The 26,534-nt window shown below is 43.8% G+C and overlaps 1 protein-coding gene and 1 pseudogene across 2 annotated transcripts in view; both read left to right on the top strand.

Annotated features, from left to right (window-relative positions):
- CTDSPL (CTD small phosphatase like) overlaps window positions 1-26,534 on the top strand; it is a 129,104-nt gene that overhangs the window by 17,344 nt on the left and 85,226 nt on the right. The window lies entirely within an intron of this gene.
- Window positions 1-26,534, top strand: part of LOC136314532 (uncharacterized protein C3orf38-like) — a 35,452-nt pseudogene that overhangs the window by 7,009 nt on the left and 1,909 nt on the right.

The following is a 26,534-nucleotide window of genomic DNA, read 5'->3' as shown; positions in this document are numbered from 1 at the left end:
AGGTTTAACATTGGGGCTGAGAATTTCTTCTACTCTTGCATATGCCTCTGCAGAGAGCTAATACAAAAGTACAAGATAAGATAAATAAGCATTTAAGTTCAAAATATAGTCTCCCATAGTTATACAACAGTGTAAAAATAGTGACTATCTTGATGGAGGCTTAGAGAACAAAGGGATGGAGTATCGCTAGAACAGAAATAAATGTGCTGACGTCCCAGCTCAGTAGAGAGGGCCTGGGCTGCGGAGGGTGTGGGGACACCTTTCAGGCAGTCCACAGATGTCTGCAGGGAAAAAGGAAGTGCTTCTATTACCTGGAACTGTAGGGAGGAGCTGGGCTCATTCACTGGGTAGCTTGAGTTATTGTGCCACCAGTTAAATAAGCCAGGTGTAACTTTTCTGAGAATGACATCCTCATCCAGGAAGTGTGACCCAGTTTGCATAGAGATCGCAGATCTGTTTGCCACCAATGTTAAGACATCACTTAGAAATTAATGGAGAGATGATCAGAGAGTCTCAGAGATGGGAAAAGCCTGGGCAGAGGGCTGACGTGCTTTCCTGTCTTCCTCCCTCCTCTCTGGGCTCTCATTCCAGTTCTCCCTTGGCGAGGCTGCTGCACATTCATCTCTAGAGCGCAGCTCTGCTCAGACTGCTGCCTGATCCAGCTGTTTCTCAATGGTTACCCATTGGCCCCAAGACGAAAACATGACGTTTCACAGCCTGTAGCCCTTCGCAGGTTGACTCTGGACTGTGTTGACAGCCTCTTCCCCAGGGATCCCCTTCAGGCTGTAATGAGCTACTGGCTGAACCCAAACATGCTGTGCTTTTTCACTCCACTGTGTGTGTACTGGTTCCTCTTACCGGGGTACCTGTTCCCTAGGTGCCCCATGGATTCTTAGTCACCCTCTGAGATCCAGTTCAAGTGCCACCTCCTCTCGACGCCTTCCTGCACTGCCTGAGCAGGATGCAGTAACTACTAGAGTATAATGCTCAAGGTTCGTTGGCTTCGCTTTGAATACCACCTCCATCACTTAGGAGTTGTGTGAACTTTGACAAGTTACTTAATCTCTCTGAGACTTGATTTTACAGTAGCAAATACCTCAGAAGGTTATTATGAGGTTATTATATAGTACATATTAAAATATATAGGTATTTAGTAAACATGTATTCTTACTAATGTTATCTCTAATTCATCTGCTCAGTAAACATTTACTGAGTACCCACTATGTGCTCTCCACCTGTACCGGGAGCTTGGGATGCTCAGGCGAATGAGACCTGGCCACGTATTTGAGGTGCTCAAGTGTAGTCCTTTAAGAAGAAGGTATGCAAAGTGCCATGGAAGCTACCATTTATTTCATAACTGTATGCCCAGCACTTTGCATGATATCTCATTTTACCCTCCCACAACCTTAAGCAGTAGGTATTATAATTCCCATCTGCAGACACTGACTCGCAGAGAGGTTACGTAACTTGCCTGTGTAACATAGGTATAGACCTATCGGATAGTACAGGCAAGAGTTAAACCGAGTCGGCCTGACTCTGTTAAAAGGAAACTTACAACATATTTGGAGAATACCATAAGCCCTTTGAGATGAAAGGCACAACCATATTTTTCCAAAAGATGCTTCTTTCTACCTCTGCCAGAGGCAGTATATTTAACGGGATAAATTCTAGGGCTTACCCAAGTTGACAGGCCACATTTTCTTACAATTCATGCTCTGTTATTTATATAACAAATTCTGTTTCCTCGAGTCTTGCTATTAACTCTTAAACCTCTTCCATGTCCACTTATATATTCTCAATAGTAAAAATGAGAGGACTTAACATTTATACTAAAGGTCAAAAATCCAGTAGCTTTTATCTCTAAAATTCTGGAAGAAGTGATAGACTTCACTCATCACTTACACACTATAGGTATATAACTACACAAAAATAGAATTTTAAGATGTTTGTAACTTTCCACAACCAACTCCCTTGTGGAAGGTCCATTCTCAGTGTAAATATGGTGCTTCCCTAAAGTAAGATTCGTGGCCTTCTGCTCCAGCCAGCCAGCCTGGAACAAAACGTTGGAGCATCGTGTTTGTGTTCCTTGATTGACCGCATTGGCCACCACTTCTGCCCGAAGGTTTGTAATACCAGAGGCTATTTGGCAGCAAAAAACCAGGGAGGCACTTCCAGTGCCTGTTGCCAAGGCGCTGGCCCTGTGGGCCTCAAGGGGGGACATTATGGACATCGTGCTCTTCCCCCCTTCTTGTGGGTTCAGATGTCGGGTCTCTGCTACGCAGAGAGAGAGGGCTGTCGTAACCTGCTTGGCCTACTGGGTAACGATGAGATCATGGCCCTGCGCAGCCCCACCACCAACCGCCTAGTGTGGCCTGAGGATCACCAGGACACCATTCGTGCAATATTATTGTACAGAGTGTAGGAGAATTCATGAGGCATAAAAAAGTCCACTGAGATGTCCTATTTAAGTACTTGGCATTACAAGGGATTTTTATACCTCCAGCTACAATCTTATCCAGCATGCAAAGGATTACTGGGAAAAAAGCAATTACATCTGAAATTGAAGGAAGCACCAGAGCCAGTTAAGATCTTTGAGGACATTAGACTCTTTCAACAGCAGGAGAAAGAAGATTTTTAAAAAGCTGAAAAAGTTGATTTTCATTGATTGGGAGAAGAATCCTGTCACTGGTTCTTTGAACCTCTTAATTCTCAAAATCCTTTTCTTGGACCACTGCAGGATGAACGAGGGCGCAGCACTTCTGGCATGATGTCAAGCTTAGGTTTTATTACAACACATACGAACAAAATGTGATCGACGGCAAGGAGCAGAAGCTGTGAGCCTTTGTCCGCTGTCACTAGTGAAAGAAGCGCATCTTTTTAGTCCCAACCTTGATTCACGCGAATTCAAGTGTGCTGCTTCTCCCCGTGGTCAGGCTATGGCTGGAGTTGTTTTGGCATTTTTGAGCAACAGTTATTTATTTTTTTTTTTTTGCATTTTTCTGAAGCTGGAAACGGGGAGAGACAGTCAGACAGACTCCCGCATGCGCCCGACCGGGATCCACCCGGCACGCCCACCAGGGGCGACACTCTGCCCACCAGGGGGCGATGCTCTGCCCCTCCGGGGCGTCGCTCTGCCGTGACCAGAGCCACTCTAGTGCCTGGGGCAGAGGCCAAGGAGCCATCCCCAGCGCCCGGGCCATCTTTGCTCCAATGGAACCCAGGCTGCAGGAGGGGAAGAGAGAGACAGAGAGGAAGGAGGGGGGTGTGGAGAAGCAAATGGGCGCTTCTCCTATGTGCCCTGGCCGGGAATCGAACCCGGGTCCCCCGCACGCCAGGCCGACGCTCTACCGCTGAGCCAAATGGCCAGGGCCTTGCAACAGTTATTTTTAAAAGAATAATTTATTGTCCATGCAGAAACACTCAGAAGGGCCTGAGCAAGCAAAGGAAAGGGGGGTCTTGGAGACAGGTTCAGGGGTTAGCCTTGCAGGAGCTGCCACTGCTTCTTGCTCCCCTGGTTGCAAGTCTCGTGGGGTCCCTTAGAGCTTAGGAGAAAGAGAGAGGCAAGGAAAACGCGCCTGGGGCAAAGAAGAGGAGGAGGAGGAGGAAGAGGAAGGCTTTGGCGTGTCCCTGGGAGGGAGAGCGCCCAAACAAATTTTTGGACTCATTCACTGCCCTTTGTGGAGAATATTTGGAAAGTCAAATTTATCAACCTGAGAATGATTGGGGAGGCTTCCCTTGCTACTGGAACATTAATGAAACCAGCTATTACATTTGAACCAAGTAATCTAGAGGCCTTTTATAATGTAATCACTTTAAGTGGTACCCTGAAGTACCACATAATGTAAGGCAGGCACTGGATAGGGGAACTGGAGACCAAGCTTTACTTAGTGGAAATGAGGCATTGTTAACTAAAAGAGAATTGAGCGTAAGTAACCCTAGCACTGAGCACTGTATGTTAGTCTATACAGAAATTCTTCCAGATACTACATTGACGTATTTTATACTGAAATCTTTTTTTTTTTTTACTACAGACTAAGATATTAGGTGAATACTTGCCTCTTTCTAGAGTTCTAGCAAATGTTCTGAAGGCTTAAGGCAATTCATCAAAAAAAAATCCCACTTTAGAATTTTTTTTAAAAGATGTTTTTAGCAGGAAAAGGTGCTAAAAAGGCTCTTAAAGATGCTTGAATCTCATAGTATTGGTCATAGTTATTAGTGGCAAATACAGAATCCGCTTAAACTAGTGTAGTCGGAAGGGAGTTTGTCAAAAGATTTTAGGTGCTTGTAGATCTTCTCTTATGGCCAAAGAATCAGATTTGGCCGTTTCATCACCAGGAAAAAATGCTTAACTACAACTTAGAACTAGTAAAATCCACTGCTGCCCCCTCCCCTGCTGCTGATTGAACGTAGAAGCATCAGAGTCACAGTACTTATTCTCTCTTAAACTTGGTGCTCATTTTCTAGGAGCTGCTAGAAATAAAACCAACTCTTATAGGCATATTTGATTCTCTTTAGGTAAATGCAATGCTCAAGGAGCCGAGGTGAGATCTAGTTAAAAGAGATCTTATAAAAGGAAAATCCTAGATAAACAAATTGAGGCATGTTTAAACAATGACATCATGTATAGCAGTGAAAAGGAATAAACTAGAACCACATCTATTAATATGGCTAAAATTAAAAAATGTAATGTTGAACCAAAAGAGGAAGTTCTATAACAACACATACAGTGGTATATACCGTAAGAACAAGTTTGATAACTTGTAAAAATACTTTCTGTATAGTATATGGATATATGCGTATATTAGAAAACTATAAAAGCATCTTTAGGAATGATGAACAAGTTCATAAAAGTGATTATTTCTGGAGAGGTAGGCAAGGGACTGGGATCAGGGAAGGGTGCACAGCAGCTTCTGTTGTATCTTTAATGCTTTGTGTTTTTATGAACTATTTTCTTGACAAATACAGCAAAATGTTAAGATATGCTCGATCTCTCTCTTAAGTCAAGACTAAACATTAAAAAAATGTTTAATCCTGGGCTTTAGGGTATTAAGATACATTTTTAAAGCATCTTTTTATTTTTAATATTTCTACGTACTGATTTTAGTGATAGAAGAAGGGAGAGAGAAAGAGAGAAACAGGAACATCGATCTGTTCCTGTATGTGCCCTGACCGGGGATCGAACCAGCAATCTCTGTGCTTTAGGACATCACTCTAACCAACTGAGATATCTACCAGGGCAAGATACATATATATATATATTTTTTAGAGATTACATCTTTCACATAGAGGTGAATTCAAAATAAGTGGTAAAAATGCAGTTATTGAATTTAGTTGGGTCTTTTCCCTCTAGGAAAGTGTTCAGGAAGATATCCAAAACACTTGGTCATTGAGCTTTTCAGAGGGGGTTCAAGTGATCCTCAGTGCGCACACAGACTTTGCCAGGTTGTAAGCTGGAGCCAGGTCACACCCCAGTCCTATTATGTTTCTCTCAGGTGACCTTCCAAGGGGTGTCATGAGTGCTTGGTCTAGAGCCAAGTTGGCTTTGTGTAGAGTTCTGGCCACAAAAGTCCATGTTGGTTTAAAATGTTCTGTTTACAAATGTGTAGTCAAATAGCCTGGGTGTCATCAAAGGAATGATTTGCTTGACTTGCCAACTCTACCCCGTTATCGTGGGAATTTATTTTGGGAATAAAGGAACTGAAATGTTTAGTCAATTCCTTTATATTAAGCAAAGTGAAATCACATTGGAAGGAGAACAAAGAAATGTGTGAAATGCAAAATCAAGAGGAGTCGTCTTAAAAGAAATCAGCTGAAAGAGTGTTTGAAGACTAGTGGCATCCCTAGCACAGAGGCGCCCCCGACCACTTTGAACTGGTGGGGTTTCCCTTTGGGCTCCAGCTTCGCTTTCCCAGCAGCCTGTGCTGCCTCTAGCGCTGTTCTTTTTAGTTCAGGAATTTTTAACCTGGAGCCCCCAAATCCCCAAGTGGTGCATGAATAGACTTCAGAGATAGTACATCTTAATTTTTATTGACTTCTAACTAAAATTTAGCATTTTCCTCACTTACAGAGGTGGTTGACAACAAACCACTGTCGTATTAACAGTGCCTGTAACTTTTTCATTATGTCCAAAACAGATAGGTCTGTAATTTTCTTCCCCTTACATGTCCTTGTGAGTTTTTGGTGTTAAGGTATGCTAAGCCTCAAAAAATAAACTGGAAAATTATATTCTCTGAAAGAATTTGTGTAAGGTTGGTATGATTTCTTTCTTAAACATTTAATGAAATACACTGGTGAAGCCCTTGAAGCCAGGAAGTTGGTTGGTTGGTTGGTTGTTGTTTTTTATAGTTAGGTTTTTAAATATAGATTTAATGAACTTAACAGAAGCGGGACTATTCAGATATTCTTTTTCTTCTCAAATAAATCTTGGCAATTTCTTTTTCCTGGGAATTTGTTCATTTCATGTACGTTCAGAATAATGGGTGAAAGTTGCTCAAAATATTCTCTTATTTTTTTAATGGACTGTAGACTCTGTATTGCTGTCTTCTTTTTTATTCTTGATATTAGGTGAAATTTTGAAACATTAACAAAACTTAGGGCTCTTAAGGGTTTAGGAAAATGGCAGCCATTGATATGAGTTTAAGTTAGTACAGTCTTTCTGGAAGAGTGTTTTACAGTGTATATCAAACATAAAATGTAGGTATATTTTATCCAACAATCCCTTTAAAGCAGGCGTCCCCAAACTACGGCCCGCGGGAATCGTGGCCCCCTGAGGCCATTTATTCGGCCCCCCGCCACACTCCCGGAAGGGGCACCTTTTTCATTGGTGGTCAGTGAGAGGAGCACTGTATGTGGCGGCCCTCCAACGGTCTGAGGGACAGTGAACTGGCCCCCTGTGTAAAAAGTTTGGGGACCTCTGCTTTAAAGGAATTTGCCATAAGTAAATAATGGCAAATTTTTGCCATTTTTACAAATGGAAAAATATCCACAAATGGAATTCACAAATTTTCCCAAATGGAAAAATATTCAACACAGTATAATCTGTAGCAGCAAGAAATAAAACCAGCTTGTAAACAAATTAAAAGAGGATAGGAAAGTGATTGTTACTTACATTCACTAGGATACCTTCCTTAGTTAGAAAACATGATTTTGACATGGAAAGGTGCTGGGGAGATATTGCTGGTTACCAAAAGCAAGTCATAGAAGAGCCTGTACAATGTTGAATACATACGCTTCTGTGTTAAATATACACTTCTATATGTGAGTGTGTATCTAAAAAGCAATTTGGAAGCATGGCCACCAAATTTCTAACAGCGGTTATCTATGTAAGGGGTAGGATGTTGGGTAGCAGTTATTTTTGTTTTGCTTCCTGCATTGTTTAAAATGTTTGCATAAACATGCATCACTTTAATGAAAATAGCAAAACTCTAAAGGGTTTGGCAGTAAGAAAATGAGAGGGTGTTGGGGGAAGGGAGGGTCAAAGCATTTTTCTTGCATGATGGAGGAAAGCTTGAAGTCTAAAAGAAAGAAGGAATAATCAACTTGAGTAAATCTTTTAGAATACAGGGGTCCCCAAACTTTTCACACAGGGGCCAGTTCACTGTCCCTCAGACCGTTGGAGGGCTGCCACATATAGTGCTCCTCTCACTGACCACCAATGAAAGAGGTGCCCCTTCCGGAAGTGTGGGGGGCCGGATAAATGGCCTCAGGGGGCCGCATGTGGCCCCGCCCATGGGCAGCTGTAGTTTGGGGACGCCTGTTTTAGAAGGACAGCAAGGGCTGGTCTCAAACACAGCAATATTAGACTTAAAGAGACAGGATGACATTTCTGTCCAGAAAGGAGGAAAAGATGATTGGAGAGAGGCAGAAATTCACAGCGGGAGAGAAGGGAAATAAGAATGTTCATAACTCGAGGCTGCCAACTTCTTAGTAAAACTGGGGGTAAGACCATCTGCACGAAGGGGGAAGAGAGTGGATCAAGGATCTTGAGGAACGTGGTAAGGTCTCCATAGAATTGACAGTAGGATTGGGATTAAATGGGGTGTAGACAGCTGAGCTGACCTGGGGGCCGTAGTGAAACTGTAAGAGAACCCAGTGGTATGCTAGGCAGCTTTTCTCTAGGAGGAAGACTGTTTTTCTCTAGTTGGTACCAGGCTTAGCGGAGCTTCAGAGAACACTGGGCTTAGAAGCCATGATGCTTGGCAGGCAAGTGAAATCAAAGAGTACCAGTAGCCTGACCTGTGGTGTCAACCCGGAACGCTGAGGTCATCGGTTTGAAACCCCGGGATTGCCTGGTCAAGGCACATATGGAAGTTGATGCTTTTCTCTCTCTCTCTTTCTCTCTCTCTCTCTCTCTCTCTCTCTCTCTCTCTCCCTAAAAATAAATAAGTAAAATCTAAAAAGAAAAGAGTACCAACAACTGGCTATTAAGTTGGAATGTCGACATCCAAGAAGTCAGAAGTCAGGTGCCCATGGTCAGAATGAGTTTCAGAGTTTGACATGTTATAGGAGATCTAGGGCACCTGCAGGTCTGCTAGGTGGCCATGGGTGTGGGGGAATGGTCCAAAAATCCGGATGGTCAGAGGGCTGTGATGCTGGGAGGTTCCGTGGTCTTCCTCATGGAGGGCAGCATTTCCCAGGATGATGACAGGAATTCTTTTGGAGAAGATTTTGAGGCAGATACTATGAGATGGGCTTCAAGGGCAGAAAGCAGGCGAACTCCTCAGAGAATGTTTGGTGAAGAGAAAGTCAGAGTCCTGGTCGGGAGCCACTGTGGGGTAGCAGGGAGTTTGCTGGCCTCTGACCTCCACTCCTGCCGACACCCCGGGCTCCCCTCGGGGCAGAGGAGAAAACCAGGTCTGCTCTATAGGAGGCTGGCAGGAGGAGGGGTCCAGGAAAGGGGAGCTGCTCTGCAGAAGCCTTTTTAGCAGAGGGGTGTCGATGGGATGCAGATGAGTTGGTAAGAAGTATGGGGAAGGGGGTTCTGAAGAGAAACAGAGGAGAGAGGAGGGGCTCAGCCGCAAAGGGATGAAGATTACTCGCTGGTTTCCCAAAGGAAATGCTGAACTGTATGTTTTTGTTATCACAAAGCAATATCTGCTCACTACCGAGAGAACAGAAAGTACAGATAAGCAAAAAAACAAGTAAACTGAAAGAACCATAAAAACTACCCACGATCCCAGGGTCCAGGAGCTCTTCCACTGACCCGTTCCTCCCCCCCTCTTCCCACTGCCACAGACCCAGGTCAGGGCCACATCATCTCTGGAATAAGCCGCCCTCTGGATCACCAGTGTCTCCCGAGCTGGCCCACCAGGCCAGCCGCAACCCCCCTCCCGCTCTTCCCACCCTGCGTGTGCCACCCTGTCTGTCGTCTTCCCAAATCACCCCTTCCCACTGTTGCTCCTCTCGGTAGTTTCCCTCAGGCTCTACATTGCCTCCCTGGCTTCCAAGGGCTTCTGGAACCTGGAACCCTCTGACCTCCCACCCAGGTTTTCACACCTTTCCCTTCACTTAGCCCAGCCTCATTTCCCTCCCTACTCCCCTGCCCCGTGTCCTCACATCTGGTCCCTCCCCTCACCGTGATGCCTGCCCTATCAGGATGGCCACCGCAGTCCAGGCTCCGCCCCCCCCGCTGTCAAGCCCAGTGCCCTACTCCAGCCCGTACTGGCCGGTCTTTGCCCTAACAGGTACTCATCTGACCACTCCTTTTAGGACCTCAGCACTTCTGTTTGAGTAACAACTCAGGCATGGCGAGTTGTTAGGTACTCTTAGGTAGGAAGCACGGGGTTCTGATCTGGAAGACCTAGTCCCCTGATATTACTGATGGGGAGCCTGAGATTCACAGAGGCCAAAGGACATCCCCAAAGTCAACCAGCAAGCTATTAGGAGAACTGGGACCTAGAACCCTGATTTTCAGACCTTAATGCTACTTGTTGAATTGAATATTGCTTTAATTAATTAATTAATTAATTATGTATTTTTCCAAAGTTGGAAACGGGGAGGCAGTCAGACAGACTCCCGCATGCGCCCGACCGGGATCCACCCGGCATGCCCACCAGGGGGCGATGCTTTGCCCATCTTGGGGCGTCGCTCTGCCGCAATCAGAGCCATTCTAGCGCCAGAGGCCACAGAGCCAACCTAAGTGCCCGGGCAAACTTTGCTCCAGTGGAGCCTTGGCTGCGGGAGGGGAAGAGAGAGACAGAGAGGAGGAGAGGGGGAGGGGTGCAGAAGCAGATGGGCGCTTCTCCTGTGTGCCCTGGCCGGGAATCGAACCCGGGACTCCTGCACGCCAGGCCAACGCTCTACCACTGAGCCAACCAGCCAAGTCCTTGTATTGCTTTTAAAGTACATCTCTTCTCTGATGCCTGACATGAAACCACAGAGACCCAAAGCAATGGTTTTCAGTGTTTGGAATGTATCAGAATTACCGGGGGATATTTCTAAAATCCAGACTTCTAAGCCCAATAGTGGAAAGCCCTGATTCAGTAGACCCAGGGTGGGACTTGATTGAGTATCTGCATTTCAAACAAACAAAATACCTCCGCAGATGATCCTGCTATAGGGAGCCCACAGGTCACCGTCTGAGAGGTACAGTTCGTACCTTCGGTGTTTGCTTCCTTTTTGAGTTCCCTGATGCTGTCCGTGTGGACGCCTATAGGCCTTTCTGCAGCTTCCCATCTCGAGAGCAGGTTTGGGTTAGCCCATGTCCGGATTCCCACCCAGAATGTAACACCCACAGCTCAGTGTTGTAGCCTGGGTACCTTCTCAGGTTCAAACTGGCCTGGGGCCAAGCTGCTGTCTTTCCCGGGAGCCAAATTATTTTTCAAAGCACTTTGGGGCATACCTTGGAAAAATAGTGAGCATAGTGGAATTCTTGTTGGAAACACCCCATTTGCCAAGGTATTTCTGAGCACCTTCTGTAGTGTGGATGCCCCAGCCTCTGTGGCCTGCCGACTGCCAATGCCACGGGACACCCAAGTAAACCAGAGCCAAGCACGTGCCCAGAGCCCTCCAAATCCCAGCACGCGCAGCCCTGGGCCAGGGGCACAAGGAGGGAAAGCAGTTTGTGCCGTGATCCGGGCGAGACTGTGGACACACAGCCTGCCTGGGTTTGTATTTCCATCCCACCATTTGTATCCCTTTGCCTCTGTTTCCTCGTCTTTAAAGCAAGACTAAACATTAGAAAAATAATATGATTATATATAAAAATAAAAATAATTCCTAGCTGGGAGAATAACAAATAAATGTGTGTAAAGCACTTGAAACAACGTTTGGCACATAGTTACATGGCTGAATAAGGGACTGCAATTAATATAATTATTTCATGAAAACGTTGATGAATTAATGGGACTCTAAAGAGGTGACTCACTACTCTACCCACTTACCAGTCTGCGAGTTATGAATTCCCTCCTTGTTGCACAAGCGTAGATCAGAGGACTGGTGAATAAAGTAGTAATAGCTCTATAAAATGCTTCCTGAACCTCTGAGGACAATGAACATATGCTAGGTATTTTCTAGCAATAAGGTCAAGCCTTGCATAATTTAAGGAATAGACAGAAGTTCAGCACTTGGGTGCTTTGTGAAGGTGGCAGTTACATAACGGGCTGCAACCACGCAGATGAGCAGAGCCAAAGGTGGGAGGGCGGGTGCTTTTAAAAGCTGTGTTACTGCTGGATTGAGGGGTGCGAGAGATGAAGGACTCAGAGCAGCTGCAGTCCGCTTAAAGACTGATTCTGGGAGATCCGTGCACGCGCTGTGCCATTTGGGGGGCACATGTTGGCTGGACAGCAGGAAAAACAGCTCCCGACATTTGCTATCAGGCTAACACCAATGGGAGGTATGAAAGTCTGTCCTGTGTTTGCCATATTGCCAGTGTTTCCTCGCCCCTTGGAAGGGTTTTTAAGCTAAAAGTAAGATTGCATCAGTCTCTAAAGTGACACACAGCTGAATTAATTCTCTGAAATCATATATTTTATCAAACTTTTCTGTGAAAAAAAAGAAAAGAAAAGAAAGAAAGAAAAGAAAGAGAGAGAGAGAGAGAGAGAGAGAAAGAAAGAAAGAAAGAAAGAAAGAAAGAAAGAAAGAAAGAAAGAAAGAAAAGAAAGAAAGAAACGCAACTTCCAGAGTTGTCAACACGGCACCTTCCTGCATCACATGGCCAAGTTACCTGGTGCTTCAGACTTAGAGGGTGCCACACCTCGGAGTGCAAGCACGGGAGAGCCCTGGGTGGTGTTAGAAAGCAGGTTTCAGTGGCTCAGTTCTGTTTTGAGATGAGAGATGCTAGTCCATGAGCAATTAGGAAGTGATCTCAGGTGCTGGCCACTAAAATACTTCTTAGACAGCCCTATTTGAATTGTGCAATATTTCTTTAAAGGAAGACTGATTTATTTAAATAGACTGCTTGGTGTTTGTCACAACATACGGTTCAAACTTCCAGAGACCAGACAGCCGTTTTGTTTCTGGGGCTATCTTTAGGCCGGGCATCATCCTCATCTCCTCAGAGGAGCCAGAAGAGTTCATTTGTTGCCCAAACATGTTGGAGATGATGCTCAAAACAGGGCTCTTTAGATCCGTGGATGGGGAGAGTTCTCGAGGGGGCTGCCGCCAGCCAGACCGGGCTAAAAGCTTTGGTTCCACCGCAGCCCTGGCCTTACCGAGAAGTTGCTGTGGAATGAGTCCCTAGGAATGGATGAGGCCAGGAAAACTTTCTCGGGTTGAAATCTATAATCTTAAAATAAGTAATTTTTAAATATTTACAATGAGCAAAATTTGAAATTTATTCTTTTCTTTTCTTTTTTACAGAGACAGAGAGAAAGTCAGAGAGAGGGATAGATAGGGACAGACAGGAACAGAGAGATGAGAAGCATCAATCATTAGTTTTTTGTTGCGACACCTTAGTTGTTCATTGATTGCTTTCTCATATGTGCCTTGACCCGTGCGTCGGCCTTCAGCAGACCGAGTAACCCCTTGCTCGAGCCAGCGACCTTGGGTCCAAGCTGGTGAGCTTTGCTCAAACCGGATGAGCCCACGCTCGAGCTGGTGACCTCGGGGTCTCAAACCTGGGTCCTTGGCATCCCAATCCGATGCTCTATCCACTGCGCCACCACCTGGTTAGGCAAGATTAATCTCTTCTTTGTTATTGATGCCTGCCCAAGCAACGTGGGGATCAGAATGCTAGCTTGATGTCTAGGTGGCAGGCAGTAGCCAGGAAGGTAACTGTCTACCACCTTTATTTTTTGACGTAAAACCTCCTTAATTTAGGACCTGGACCACCCAGTGCTATCTAGGAAGACGATGACTCTGAGGTCTTGCTGAGCACAAATGTGTACGGCGTTATTTTGAACATCAAAGTGAAATATTTTTAAAATTTATTGAGAGAGAGGAAAGGAGAGGGAAAGAGAGATAGGAACGCCAATCTGTTTCCTGTATGTGCCCTAACCGGACATCGAACCAGCAACCTCTGCACCTCCAGACAACATTCATCAACTGAACTATCTGGCCAGGGCAAAAGTGGAATTTTCATGATAAAGTTTTTTTAAAGTGAATATTTGAGAACAAGAAGGAGACCTCAAAAAATAAAAGTATAACTAATTTAAATTATTTTTAAATATAATAGGGCAAAAAACATCAGTGAGTTTGCAAAGGTAAAACGAAAAAATGAAGAGATAAAAAAATAGAGGCAACCGGGTTCGATTCCCGGCCAGGGCACACAGGAGAAGCGCCCATTTGCTTCTCCACCCCTCTGCCGCGCTTTCCTCTCTGTCTCTCTCTTCCCCTCCCGCAGCCAAGGCTCCATTGGAGCAAAGATGGCCCGGGCACTGGGGATGGCTCTGTGGCCTCTGCCTCAGGCGCTAGAGTGGCTCTGGTCGCAACATGGCGATGCCCAGGATGGGCAGAGCATCGCCCCCTGGTGGGCAGAGCAGTCGCCCCATGGTGGGCGTGCCGGGTGGATCCCGGTCGGGCGCATGCGGGAGTCTGTCGGACTGTCTCTCCCTGTTTCCAGCTTCAGAAAAATGAAAAAAAAAAAAAAAAAAATAGAGGCGAGGCCCTGGCTGGTTGGCTCAGTGGTAGAGCGTCAGCCTGGCGTGCAGGGGTCCTGGTTCGATTCACGGCCAGGGCACACAGGAGAAGCACCCATCTGCTTCTCCAGCCCTCCCCCTCTCCTTCCTCTCTGTCTCTCTCTTCCCCTCCTGCAGCCAAGGCTCCATTGGAGCAAAGTTGGCCCAGGCGCTGAGGATGGCTCTGTGGCCTCTGCCTCAGGCGCTAGAATGGCTCTTGATTGCGGCAGAGCGACGCCCCAGATGGGCAGAGCATTGCCCCCTGGTGGGCGTGCCAGGTGGATCCCAGTCAGGCACATGCGGGAGTCTGTCTGACTGCCTCCCCGTTTCCAACTTCAAAAAAATACAAAAAAATAAAATAAAATAAAATAGAGGTGAAATAATAAATAAAAAATTTAAATGACCTGTCTAGACATTTCAGTATCTGACTAATAGGAATTCCATGCTGAAAGAATACAGAAAATAGAGAAAAAGACATTATCAAAGAAATAATAAAATATATAAATCATTTCAAGACTGAAGGTCAAAACTCTCAATATTGAAAGATGCCTGGTCCCATGAATTGGGGAATAAAAAGTATTTAACCCATACCAAGACTATCATCAACATTTAAAATTTCAGAAATGATGAATTATAAAAGCTTAGAGAGGGAAAACTTGTTACAAAGGAATGAAAATCAGATGCTATCAGAGTTCTTTAATACTGGAAGCTAGAAGATAATAGAACAAATTCAACAGTATCCTGAGAGAACGTTACTTTCATTCTAGAACTTTTATCCTCATTTGAATTTTCAGTCAAGTGTAGGCATAGAACATAGACATTTTTAAATCTGCGGGGCTCAAAATTTTGCTTCCTGTAGATCCTTTTCTAGGAAACAACTAGAATACTTTAGAAAAACGAGGAAATAAATTAAAAAGAAGAGGAGAACAGAATTCAGAAAGCAGGGAACCAACATAGGAAAACAGCCTAGAGAAGCCCAATGTGTTTAAAAAATAGGTCCAGTGACCTTGGAATTCACAGATTACCAGATATACTTGACCATATATTTGGAAAGTAATAATTATTTAAATTGATAGTTCAGATAGAATATTTGGAAAATTCAAATGTAAGTGCATATGAAAATGAATAAATAGGCCCTGGCCAGTTGGCTCAGGAGTAAAGCATCGGCCTGGTGTGTGGAAATCCTGGGTTCGATTACTGGTCAGGGCACACACAAGCAGTAACTGTTTCTCCACCCCTTCCCCCACTGCCCCTGTTCCCCTCCTGCAGCCATAGCTTAAATGAACAAGTTGGCTCTGGGCACTGAGGATAGCTCCAAGGCCTTGCCTCAGGCACTAAAAATAGCTCAGTTGCCCAGCAATGGAGCAGCAGCCCCAGATGGGCAGAACATCAGCCCTAGAAGATGGTTGCCAAGTGGATCCCACTCAGAGCACAGGCGGGAGTCTGTCTCTGTGCCTCCTTGCCTCTCATTTGATAAAAAAGAAAGAAAGAGAGAGGGAGGGAGGGAAGGAGGAAGGGAGGGAGGGAGGGAGGGAAGGAAGGAAGGAAGGAAGGAAGGAAGGAAGGAAGGAAGGAGATAAGTAAATAAATATGGAAATGTTAATGCAAAGAAAAAAATTGTACAAGGAAATAAATATCAGAATAAAGTCCTTGGCTTTTCGGTGAACAGTTCTTCACACATTAATGTAAGGGATGGGGAAATGTGGTAGGCAGTGTCAAGAGCTAAAATCTAAACTTATAACAGGAAGTTAATAGAGGAATAGATAAGCCAAGGAATGGCAATATTAACATATTTGGTTAAAAAGGAACTAAAAGCATTGAAAAGTATTTGCTTCAAAGTAGTGATTTTTGATATCAGTATTTTTGAGCAGCCTGATTTAAAATGTGATTTTGTTTTCTATGCTAAAAATGAAAATAAATTTAAAAGGTCAAAAGTTTGACCATCAATGGGAAACTCATCACCTACTGTCATCACCATCATGCTAGATGGTAGCACACAAAGTCTTGATCAAATCTAGACTCCCTGTGTCCCGGTTCTTTGTCACAGGATATATCCTCCCTGTCCTTTGGCAGGTGACTGAGCTGTCTCCTGCCAGAGTCATACCAAGTTTCAGATGAGGTTAGAAGGCTGAGCAGGGGTACATGTCTCATAACAGGAAGGGAGGAAGGAGGAAGGAAGGAAAGAAGAAAATCCCTTGGTAGATGAATTTAGAAAACAATTTGCCACTTTGCTTTTGAGACAGCTTCGGGAAAATTTTATCTGAAACGCAACTGAACATGGCATCAAGTGACGATTCCACTCCTTCACCACCTGATGCTTGCTGGTGTGACTTGGCAGTGTGTCTCCAGGCCAGCCCCAGGGAGCAGGGTTAACCAGTGGGCAGACCAGGCTCTCCCAATCCCACCCCCGCTCTGCGATGCGGTTGGGGTGTTGTCATATACTAAAGTTTCCAGGCTGGCCCAACCCGGTGGTCAATATAGAGAACACTAACTGGACCAGATTACCCTCCATCCTCACCCCACACCCAGGGGGTCAACTTCTTTCCAACCACCACTGCCGACTGCTGACTGAAGCTCAGCCTTGGCAGAAGTCTGGGGCCTGCCTCAGTTCAGACTAATCAATGTCTGGGCTCACTGAGTCTGGTTAGAATTGGACCACCCAGATCATGTCAATAATCAAGCAGCCATTCACTTCTCTATACCCTATGCCTGTTGACCAGCACTCTCTGAAAGAAGTGATTGTACAGGGAAGAGCCTTTCTAATCCTACACACAGGTGTGCAGGGCACCAGGCCAGACACGGCGAAGACGCAGCTGCTTGTGTAAACTGGTCTGCATTAAAGCCCAGACTGTCCTCTCTTTCAGACTTGGAGTGCCATTTTACAGTGGAAACGGCTGTACTAAACTCCTATTTGGCCCTGGCCAGTTGGCTCAGCGGTAGAGCGTCGGCCTAGCGTGCGGAGGACCCGGGTTCAATTCCCGGCCAGGGCACACAGGAGAAGTGCCCATTTGCTTCTCCACCCCTCCGCCACGCTTTCCTCTCTGTCTCTCTCTTCCCCTCATGCAGCCAAGGCTCCATTGGAGCAAAGATGGCCCGGGCGCTGGGGATGGCTCTGTGGCCTCTGCCTCAGGCGCTAGAGTGGCTCTGGTCGCAACATGGCGACGCCCAGGATGGGCAGAGCATCGCCTCCTGGTGGGCAGAGCGTTGCCCCTGGTGGGCGTGCCGGGTGGCTCCCCGGTCGGGCGCATGCGAGAGTCTGTCTGACTGTCTCTCCCTGTTTCCAGCTTCAGAAAAATGAAAAAAAAAAAAAAAAATGAAAAAAAAAAACCCTCCTATTTGGGGAGGACCCCTTGTACTTTAAATTAGTTGCAGTTTAACCTGTCTGTAGAAATGTTTTCCTTCGAAAAGAAAAGGATCTTTTATTATTATTTCTTAAAGATTTTATTTATTGACTTTACAGAGAAGGGGGCAGGGGACAAGAGATAGTGGCTTCACTCTAGCTGTTCGTTGGTTGCTTGTTGTATGTGCCTTGAGTGGGCAAGCCTAGGGTTTCGAACCGGTGACCTCAAAGTGTTCAGTCAGTGCTCTATTCACTGCACCACCACAGGCCATGTTAAAGAATCTTTTATTTTTTTAGGTAGTGAACTATTTTAAAAAATCTTTTTTTGTTACACGGCATGTTTATTATATGCTTGTAACAGATGGAAACAATAAAAAAATATGTTAGGCCCTGGCCGAGTGGCTCAGCAGTAGAGCATCGGCCTGGTGTGTGGAAGTCCCGGGTTCGATTCCTAGTCAGGGCACACAGAAGAAGTGCCCATCTGCTTGTCCACTCTTCCCCCTCTTCTTCCTCTCTATCTCTCTCTTTCCCTCTCACAGCCAAGGCTCCCTTGGAGCAAAGTTGGCCCAGGCACTGAGGACGGCTCCATGGCCTCTACCTCAGGTGTTAGAATGGCTCCGGCCACAAAGGAGCAATAGCCCAGATGGGCAGAGCATCGCCCCCTGGTGGGCGTGCCGGGTGGATCCCGGTCAGGCGCTGTGGGAGTCTGTCTGACTGCCTCCCTGCTTCTCACTTCAGAAAAATACAAAAAAGAAAAAAAAAAGATTAGAAAAGGATAATATATATGTGTGTATGTAGTACTTTATACAACACATATACACATATGTATGTACATGTATATAACATGTACACACGTATTTCATATACAACTATGACTACACATACATAATTACTGTTCAACAAAAATGACATTTTTGCCTACAAAACAGAACTTGTTTTTTTGCTTATTTACATGTATTCTAGACATCTTTTCATGTATAGATCTTCCTCATTTCAGGAATATTCTTTATACAGATATACTTGGATTTATTTGTTACCTACTGATGAACATTTAGATTCTTTTGATATTATTAGTACCCTTAACTCTGAAGTAAGACAGCCTTAGTTCAGATATCACACTTATTTACCTGTGTCCTTTAGCAAGTTATTTAAACTCTCTGTGCCTCAGTTTCCTGATCTGTAAAATGGGGATAAAATTGTCCTTACAGCTTCCCTATGAAAAAAAAGCTAAATGAGGTAATATGTGTATACATGTAATGCACTTAGCATATTATAATAATGATAATCATTTATTGAGTACTTACTATCAACGAGGCACTGTACAGATAAACAAATATACTGTTTTTATGTGTTAGCCTTATAACAAATTTTCATATCTGTAAAGGCAAGTACTACATTATTTATTATTAAAATGAAATTAACTATTTCTGTTCATTTACTCCTCCAGGTAAATTTTAAAATCAGCTTGCCACCTACTTCCCATCAATATGACAAGTTTTTTATAATCCAGTTGGCGTTTTAAAGGGTGTCTCTACTTTTAAAGGTTGCCAGAGTAGAATGACCTTTGCTTGGACGTGTGTCAAAGAGAACTGGATGTTCACGTGGTGTCCTTCCAAAGCCACCTGACCATGGGAAGTTCATATAGTTGCCCTGAGCAATGGTAGCTTCCCTACCTGTAAAATGGGAGCGATGATCGTAAGAAAGCACTGCAGCGGTGCCTGACACTAAATAAATGTGCTCGCTTTGGAGGCAGGGATGTTTACTTGATCTTCTGGTCTGTTGTCATCAGCACCATTTCCAGTGGCAACACTAAGACGATCCTCAGTGCAAAGAGTTTGTGTCAGAGCGAGAGCAGCGGTGTGTGAGCAGGATGAAGTTTAAGGCCCCTGCTTCCTGTGCAAGGCCAGCTGAACATTTACGACCAGGGAAGATTAGCCAAAAGGGAGGAAAGGGAATTGGGACAAACATAGGCCATTCCATTGTGCCGGCGTGTGCCACCAACCATGGAGTGGACTTCCTGCTGCAGGATACAGCTGACCTTTGGAGAGTCACTGTCTGGGTGAGGCTGCCCTTTTTGCAGGACAGAACACAGCTGTTGTTTAGATGTCAAAGGCTGGTTAATAACTGAGTTTGGCAGTCAGCTTGGGATGTTAACAGTTTGGAAAACCGTCTGCTTCTGGGTTTAAGGAAGGCCAGTATGAAGGGAATCTTTGTTTTGTGTTACCAACAGGTTGTTTGGTAATCCTTCTTTGAACAATAATTAACACTTAGCAGCAGCCTTAAAAAGTATTAAGAGAACTCATAAAAGAGCAGATGTGCAGGAGAAGGTCAGACTTCCAGAGCTCCCGGGGGAACTATTTCTCAGCTAACAAGTCCAACAAATGTGTTAATTCAGGTTGAGATTTCTAATGCAAATATTGACTCAGTCTCAATCTTTGCAGTTATTTCTCCGACTTGAATGTGTTCTTTCAGGATATCTTTGCCTATATGTTTTCTTTCCTCTTGCCTAATAGTTTGTCCACCTTTATTTTGAACTCTTAGCAAGTAAGTTTTTAATGGTCAGTTCTGAATTCTTTCTCTGGATCTGGAAAAATGCTTAGGAGTGAAATTTAACTATTTCTTCATTTTCCTAGTGGCATAATTGTGGGAAAGGAGAGAGAAGAAGAGACAGACACTTTAATCCAGAAAATCTTGGCAGAATGTAAAAGACTCAGATTACATAAAAATAACTTCTTACCGACTATTCAATATTAAAGGAAAACTGAGGACAGATTTTGTTGGTTCCTCCCAGTTCGCTTGGTATTTTAATTACTATTTAAAAATGTGTTTTAAAGTTTCTATGAATTGGTGTGTAAACTGCCGCATGCCTAACTTTCAGTATAAAATTAAAAGTTATGATTAAAACATATGATTACCTTCATTCTTGAAGGATATTTTCACTGGATATAGAATTCTAGGTTGAGGATTTTTTTCCCCCCAGATGCTGTTATACCATCTTCTGGCTTCAGTGGTCACTAGAATCATTGTTACCTGCATGTAAGGTATCATTTTTCTCTGGCTACTTTCAATATTTTATTCTTTTTATATTTGGGTTTCTTTATATTTATCCTGCTTGTAGTTCATTGAGATTCTTGAATCTATAAATATGAGTTTTATACCAGATTTGAAGAATTGTTAGCCATTATTTCTTCAAATATTTTTCTATCTCATTCTCTCTCTCTTCTCCCAGGACAACAGTTACACTCATGGTAGACTTTTTTATGTTGTCCTAAAGGCCTTAAATCCTATTCAGTCTTTTTTCAATCTTTTTTCCTCTCAGTTCTTCAAACTGGATAATTGCTATTGGTCTATCTTGAAGTTCACTGACTTTTTCCTGTATCATTTCCCCCATTCTGTTTAGCTCATCTAGGAATTTTCTTTAAGTTTTAAATACTTTATTTATTTTAGTTGTAGAACTTCCAATTGGTTCTCTTTTTTTTTTTTTTTTTTTTTAATTTTTCTGAAACTGGAAACAGGGAGAGACAGTCAGACAGACTCCCGCATGCGCCCTACCGGGATCCACCCAGCACGCCCACCAGGGGCGACGCTCTGCCCACCAGGGGACGATGCTCTGCCCATCCTGGGCGTCGCCATGTTGCGACCAGAGCCACTCTAGCGCCTGAGGCAGAGGCCACAGAGCCATGCCCAGCGCCCGGGCCATCTTTGCTCCAGTGGAGCCTTGGCTGCGGGAGGGGAAGAGAGAGACAGAGAGGAAAGCGCGGCGGAGGGGTGGAGAAGCAAATGGGCGCTTCTTCTGTGTGCCCTGGCCGGGAATCGAACCCGGGTCCTCCGCACGCTAGGCCGACGCTCTACCGCTGAGCCAACCGGCCAGGGCCTGGTTCTCTTTTATAGTTCCTATTTCTCTTCCCAGGTTTCCTATAGATTTCATATGTTCTTTTATGCCATTGAACATAATTATAATAGCTGCTTAAAAATTCGTATCTACTAATTGCAACATCAGGATTATCTTGGGGTTGTTATTGTCTTTTTTCTTGAGGGTAGGTTGCATTTTCCTATTTCTTTGTTTAATTTGTATTGTATTTTGAATCTTGCACTGTTGTTATGGACAATCTGGATTCTATTCTGCTGAAGAGATTTATTTGGGACCGGGGTGAGTTTTTGTTTATTTTGGTTTGCCTTAGCCAGCAATTAGCTTAGTTGAACTAACACCACAAACTCTGTCTCTTGGGAAGCACCTCAGTTCTTGGCTCGGCTATTTTATTCCTCACTAGGTTGCTTAGAGGCCTCCGCATACATGCGTGGTTCAGCAGTCCGCCAGAAAGCTGGGCAGAGCTTTCACATGGAACTTGAGGCTCTTGCTTTCTGACTCCATAGTTGGTGGGATTCCCTCTTCTCTTTCCAGTGGCTGTGGTTGTACTGAAATCTGTCCCCCAGGTGTTTATGCTTTTGACGTTGGAGTTTTAGCCACCCAGTCTGGCACTTACTGAAGTCCGTCACTGGGCTAAAAGCTGTAAAATTGAGGTCCCTGGCTGGTTGGCTCAGTGGTAGAGCGTCGGCCTGGCGTGCAGAAGTCCCGGGTTCGATTCCCGGCCAGGGCACACAGGAGAAGCGCCCATCTGCTTCTTCACCCCTCCCCCTCTCCTTCCTCTCTGTCTCTCTCTTCCCCTCTCGCAGCTGAGGCTCCACTGGAGCAAAGATGGCCCGGGCGCTGAGGATGGCTCCTTGGCCTCTGCCCCAGGCGCTAGAGTGGCTCTGGTGGCAACAGAGCGATGCCCCGGAGGGGCAGAGCGTCACCCCCTGGTGGGCGTGCCGGCTGGATCCCGGTCGGGCGCATGCAGGAGTCTGTCTGACTGTCTCTCCCCGTTTCCGGCTTCAGAAAAATACAGAAAAAATAAAAAATAAAAAAATAAAATAAATAAAAAATAAAGCTGTAAATTTGAGAAACATATCTAGGTCTTTTCTTCCAAGTGTCAACTCTTCTCCAGAATCTACCTAATTTTTTGTCTTTCTGCAGTGCCTTTAGGTGGTTGTTTCTTATATTTGGCCTCGCGTTTACAGAATTTATAGTTAGTCCAGGAGGAGCTTACTTGACTATACAAGAAGTAAAACCGACAATATACTTTCTAAAGAACATTTAAAATGCAAGCTGCTTCTTCCCATAATTAGTTTGAATGAGCAAGTTTGAAATGTATCTATAAATAGAGAAAGACATGGAACTTGAAAACTTCTAATGGACGCTGTTAGTTTTTGGAACATAATTAACAGTACTACTATTAACACCCAAATAAATAGGCAGCATAGTTCATTGTACACTTCAACATATTAGTGAGGTACCAAAACTTCTTTGTCATGTCTTTAGTCAAAGCTCTTTATTTAATTTTAGTCAAGTAAAGTCTTACTACTTATTTTCCTTAAGTGTAAAACTTTAGTCACTGTAAGAAGGACATGATAAAGATAAGAGCATAAATCAGTGAAGTGAAACACAGACAAAAACATAGAGAATATTCATAAAACTAAATGTTTGGTTCTTTTAAAAATAAATAAAAATTAAATATAGAAAGAGCATGCAAATGATCAATATCCAGAATAAAAGAGGGGTTATCCTACAGATGTTAAAAAAGTAGTAGGGCAATATTATGAACAACTTTATGTCAAAAAACTCAACAACTTAGATGAAGTCTACACATTCTTTGAAAAATACAATTCATCCAAACTGATACTAGCCTGGCCTGTGGTGGCGCAGTGAATAGAGTGTTGACCTGGAACACTGAGTGAGATTCCCGTTCAAACCCCTGGACTTGCCCGGTCAAGGCACATACGACAAGCAACCAATGAATAACTAAAGTGAATTGCTTCTCTTTCCTCTGCCTCCTCTCCCTCCTCTTTCAGTAAAATCAATATATAAAATATCCCATATATATATATATATATTTAATTTATACCAGTCCCTGGCCAATTGGCTCAGTGGATTGAGCATCAGCCCTGCTGTATGGACGTCTTGGGTTTGATTCCTGGTCAGGGCACACAAGAGAAGCAACCATCTGCTTCTCTCCCCCTCCATCTCCCCTTTCTCTCTCTCTTTCCCTCTAGCTGCCAGTGGTACAATTGGTTCGAGCATCAGCCCCGGGGGCTGAGGAGAGCTTGGTTGGTCTGAGTACATCAGCCTCAGGCTCTAATAGCTCAGTTGATTAAAGCATCAGCCCCAACGCGAGTTGCCAGGTGGATCCGGGTCAGGGCACATGCGGGAGTCTGTCTCTCTATGTCCCCTATTCTCACTTAAAAAAAAAAAAAGTCTTATTTCAAATCTTAAATCAATCAAAACCCTTCCAACAGGAATTTGGAACTCTCAGACCATGTTGGTAGGGATGTAAAGTGTTATAATCACTTTGGGAAAAAATCCTTTCTTATCTAATTATACTGCTCCCAAAAATTAGGGGTTATCCCCTAATTTTTGTGAGCAGTATAAATATAAACCTCTTTGACTCAACAATTTTGCCTGACCTGTGGTGGCGCAGTGGATAAAGCGTCAACCTGGAAACGCTGAGGTTGCCGGTTCAAAACCCTGGGCTTGCCTGGTCAAGGCACATACGAGAGTTGATGCTTCCTGCTCCTCCCCCCTTCTCTCTCTCTCTCTCTCTCTCTCTTTCTCTCTCCCTATAATGAATAAATAAAATCTTTAAAAAAAAATTTTACTCATGGTTGTTTAAATCTATTTTGATAAATAAACATATGCATCACCTAGGTCAATAGGGAATCGATAGGAAAAGGGTACACAAACACTATACTCGTACAGTGGGATACTATTCAGCAATATCCCAGGGAAGATTACTAAGACATGCAACAACATGTGTAAGACGAACAACCATGCTGAGTGTAAGAAGCCAGCCACAAAAAGAGTACATACTGTATGATTCCATTTATATGAAATCCTAAAACAGGCGAACTAGTCTGTGGTGGGGAAGAGGAACAAACCGGTGGTTCCCTATGGAGGAGTATAGATTTGTCTAAATTCAGGGAATGTATACTTAAGAGGTGGACATTTCATTAAATACAAATTTTACCTGAAAAGAAAAATTAATATTAAAAAAAATTTTTTTTTTAAATATTTTTTTTCTTAAAGATTTTATTTATTCATTATAGAGAGGAGAGAGAGAGAGAGAGAGAGAGAGAAGGGGGGAGGAGCAGGAAGCATCAACTCCCATATGTGCCTTGACCAGGCAAACCCAGGGTTTTTGAACCGGCGACCTCAGCGTTTCCAGGTTGACGCTTTATCCACTGCGCCACCACAGGTCAGGCTAAAAAATTTTTAAATCTATTTTTGAGAGAGAGAGAGAGACAGTAATTTGTCATTCCGCTTATTTATACATTTATGCGTTCCTTGGTGGTTTCTTGCATGTGCCCTGAGCGGAGGACGAACCTGCAACCTTGGTCTTTGAGATAAAACTCAAAGCAGCTGAGCTACCTAGCCAGGGCGAAAATGTAATATTGAGTTGTGGTTCATGGTAGGCATGCTGAGCTGTCTAGGAGAAGAAGAATGATATCTATAGTTCCCTTTGAAATACTTCAAAGGATTAGATGGGTTGATTGATGGATGGACAGAGGAATGATAGGTGTATAGATAAGTGATAAAGCAAGTATGGTAAAATGTTCATGGTAGAACCTAGGCTGCCTTAAACGTGTTTTGTTGTATATTTGAAAATCTTTATAATAAAATGTTGAGAAGAAAAGGTAAGGAAAAAGTGTGCTTTTAAGTCCATGTACACAGAATTACTGAAGCGACGTTAGTTGACTCTTCATTGGGATCTGCTTTTATAGACAAGAAAAATGTGTTGCGCTGGCCGGGTTGCTCAGATGCTTAGAGTATTGTCCTGATACACCAAGGTTACAGGTTTGATCCCCAAGCAGGACACATACAAAAATCAACCAATGAATGTATAAATAAGTGGAACAACAAATCAATGTCTCTCCCCCCCCTCTAAAATGAATAAATTTAAGAAGTGTGTTATGCATACATTTGTTCTCAGTATCTTAAGAGCTACTATAAGCAAAGGATCATAGAATAATGAATATGAATCAATCATTTCTCCCTGACTTCTGGAAACTTGCAGTATATAAAACAAACATTCAAATAAAAGTGCAAAACAAGGTACATTCTCTAACAGAGGTATAGACAAGCTGGTGTATTTGTTCAGGAAGGTGAGAGCATATTAGGTTATAGAAACCGTTGGCCCTGGCTGGATAGCTCAGTTGGTTAGAGCATTATCCCGAAGTACAGAAACCATGAAGGCTGCATAGAGGAGGGTATATTTTAGATGAAATCAGGACAGAGGGCTGCAACAGGGGAGACAGTATCTCAGGTTCACAGAGGAGCCTGTGCAGATATTTGGAGAGATATGAAATAAATCTACAAAGGTGGGTTTTATTCAGTAGATCAGAGGAAGACATTGTGTCTTTGGGCAAGGGAGGAATATTAGGTCTCAACATTAATGTTACTTATTGGTCTCTAAAAATTCTGAAGGCCCAGGAGGGAGCCCCACCCCTACTCACTGTGTGGCTTTATTCCAGTCATCCCCCCTTTGGAGGGGTACTCAGGCCCAGACTTTAAGTTGAAGGAGTCAAACTAGCTGATCTCCACTGTCCCTCCGATTCTAGCATTCTCTGAGTCAGATGGCTGCTTGAAAAATTTGTTGTCTAGATTAAATATTTCCCCTTGCAACGCTTTTTGCTCTGTTAGCCAACTCTTTCTTTATATAAAGTCTGGATTGTACTTGAGATGTAGTACAGATTCCATGTTCAGAGAGGCAGAGCTCAGAAACGGTTGCTGTATGGTAATCTTATTTTTTGCAGAGTTATAACATTTCAAGCTGTTGAACTCCACATTATGAAAAATGGCTGTGTTGTTAAGCCAGATGAGGGTCATAGGGGAAGCCTTGCAGCGCTTGTCTCAAATGGGATTTAGTAGTTCTGCATATGTCACAGATGAGGCTGAATAATCTGAACTTGAACTTAGACTCTGCACAGAATGCTTATATCATTCTGGTAATTCCCAAGTGCAAGGAAATGAAGTCTCGAAATTGTATGAGACAATACAATTTCTTTCGTTGAGAAGAAAATCTATGGTCATGTGAGTTTTGAGAAGA

Source organism: Saccopteryx bilineata, chromosome 10, assembly GCF_036850765.1.
Source record: "Saccopteryx bilineata isolate mSacBil1 chromosome 10, mSacBil1_pri_phased_curated, whole genome shotgun sequence".
In the NCBI taxonomy this organism is placed as follows: domain Eukaryota; kingdom Metazoa; phylum Chordata; class Mammalia; order Chiroptera; family Emballonuridae; genus Saccopteryx; species Saccopteryx bilineata.
The sequence above is the reverse complement of the archived record's forward strand: the minus strand, read 5'-3'. Positions and strand labels throughout refer to the sequence as shown.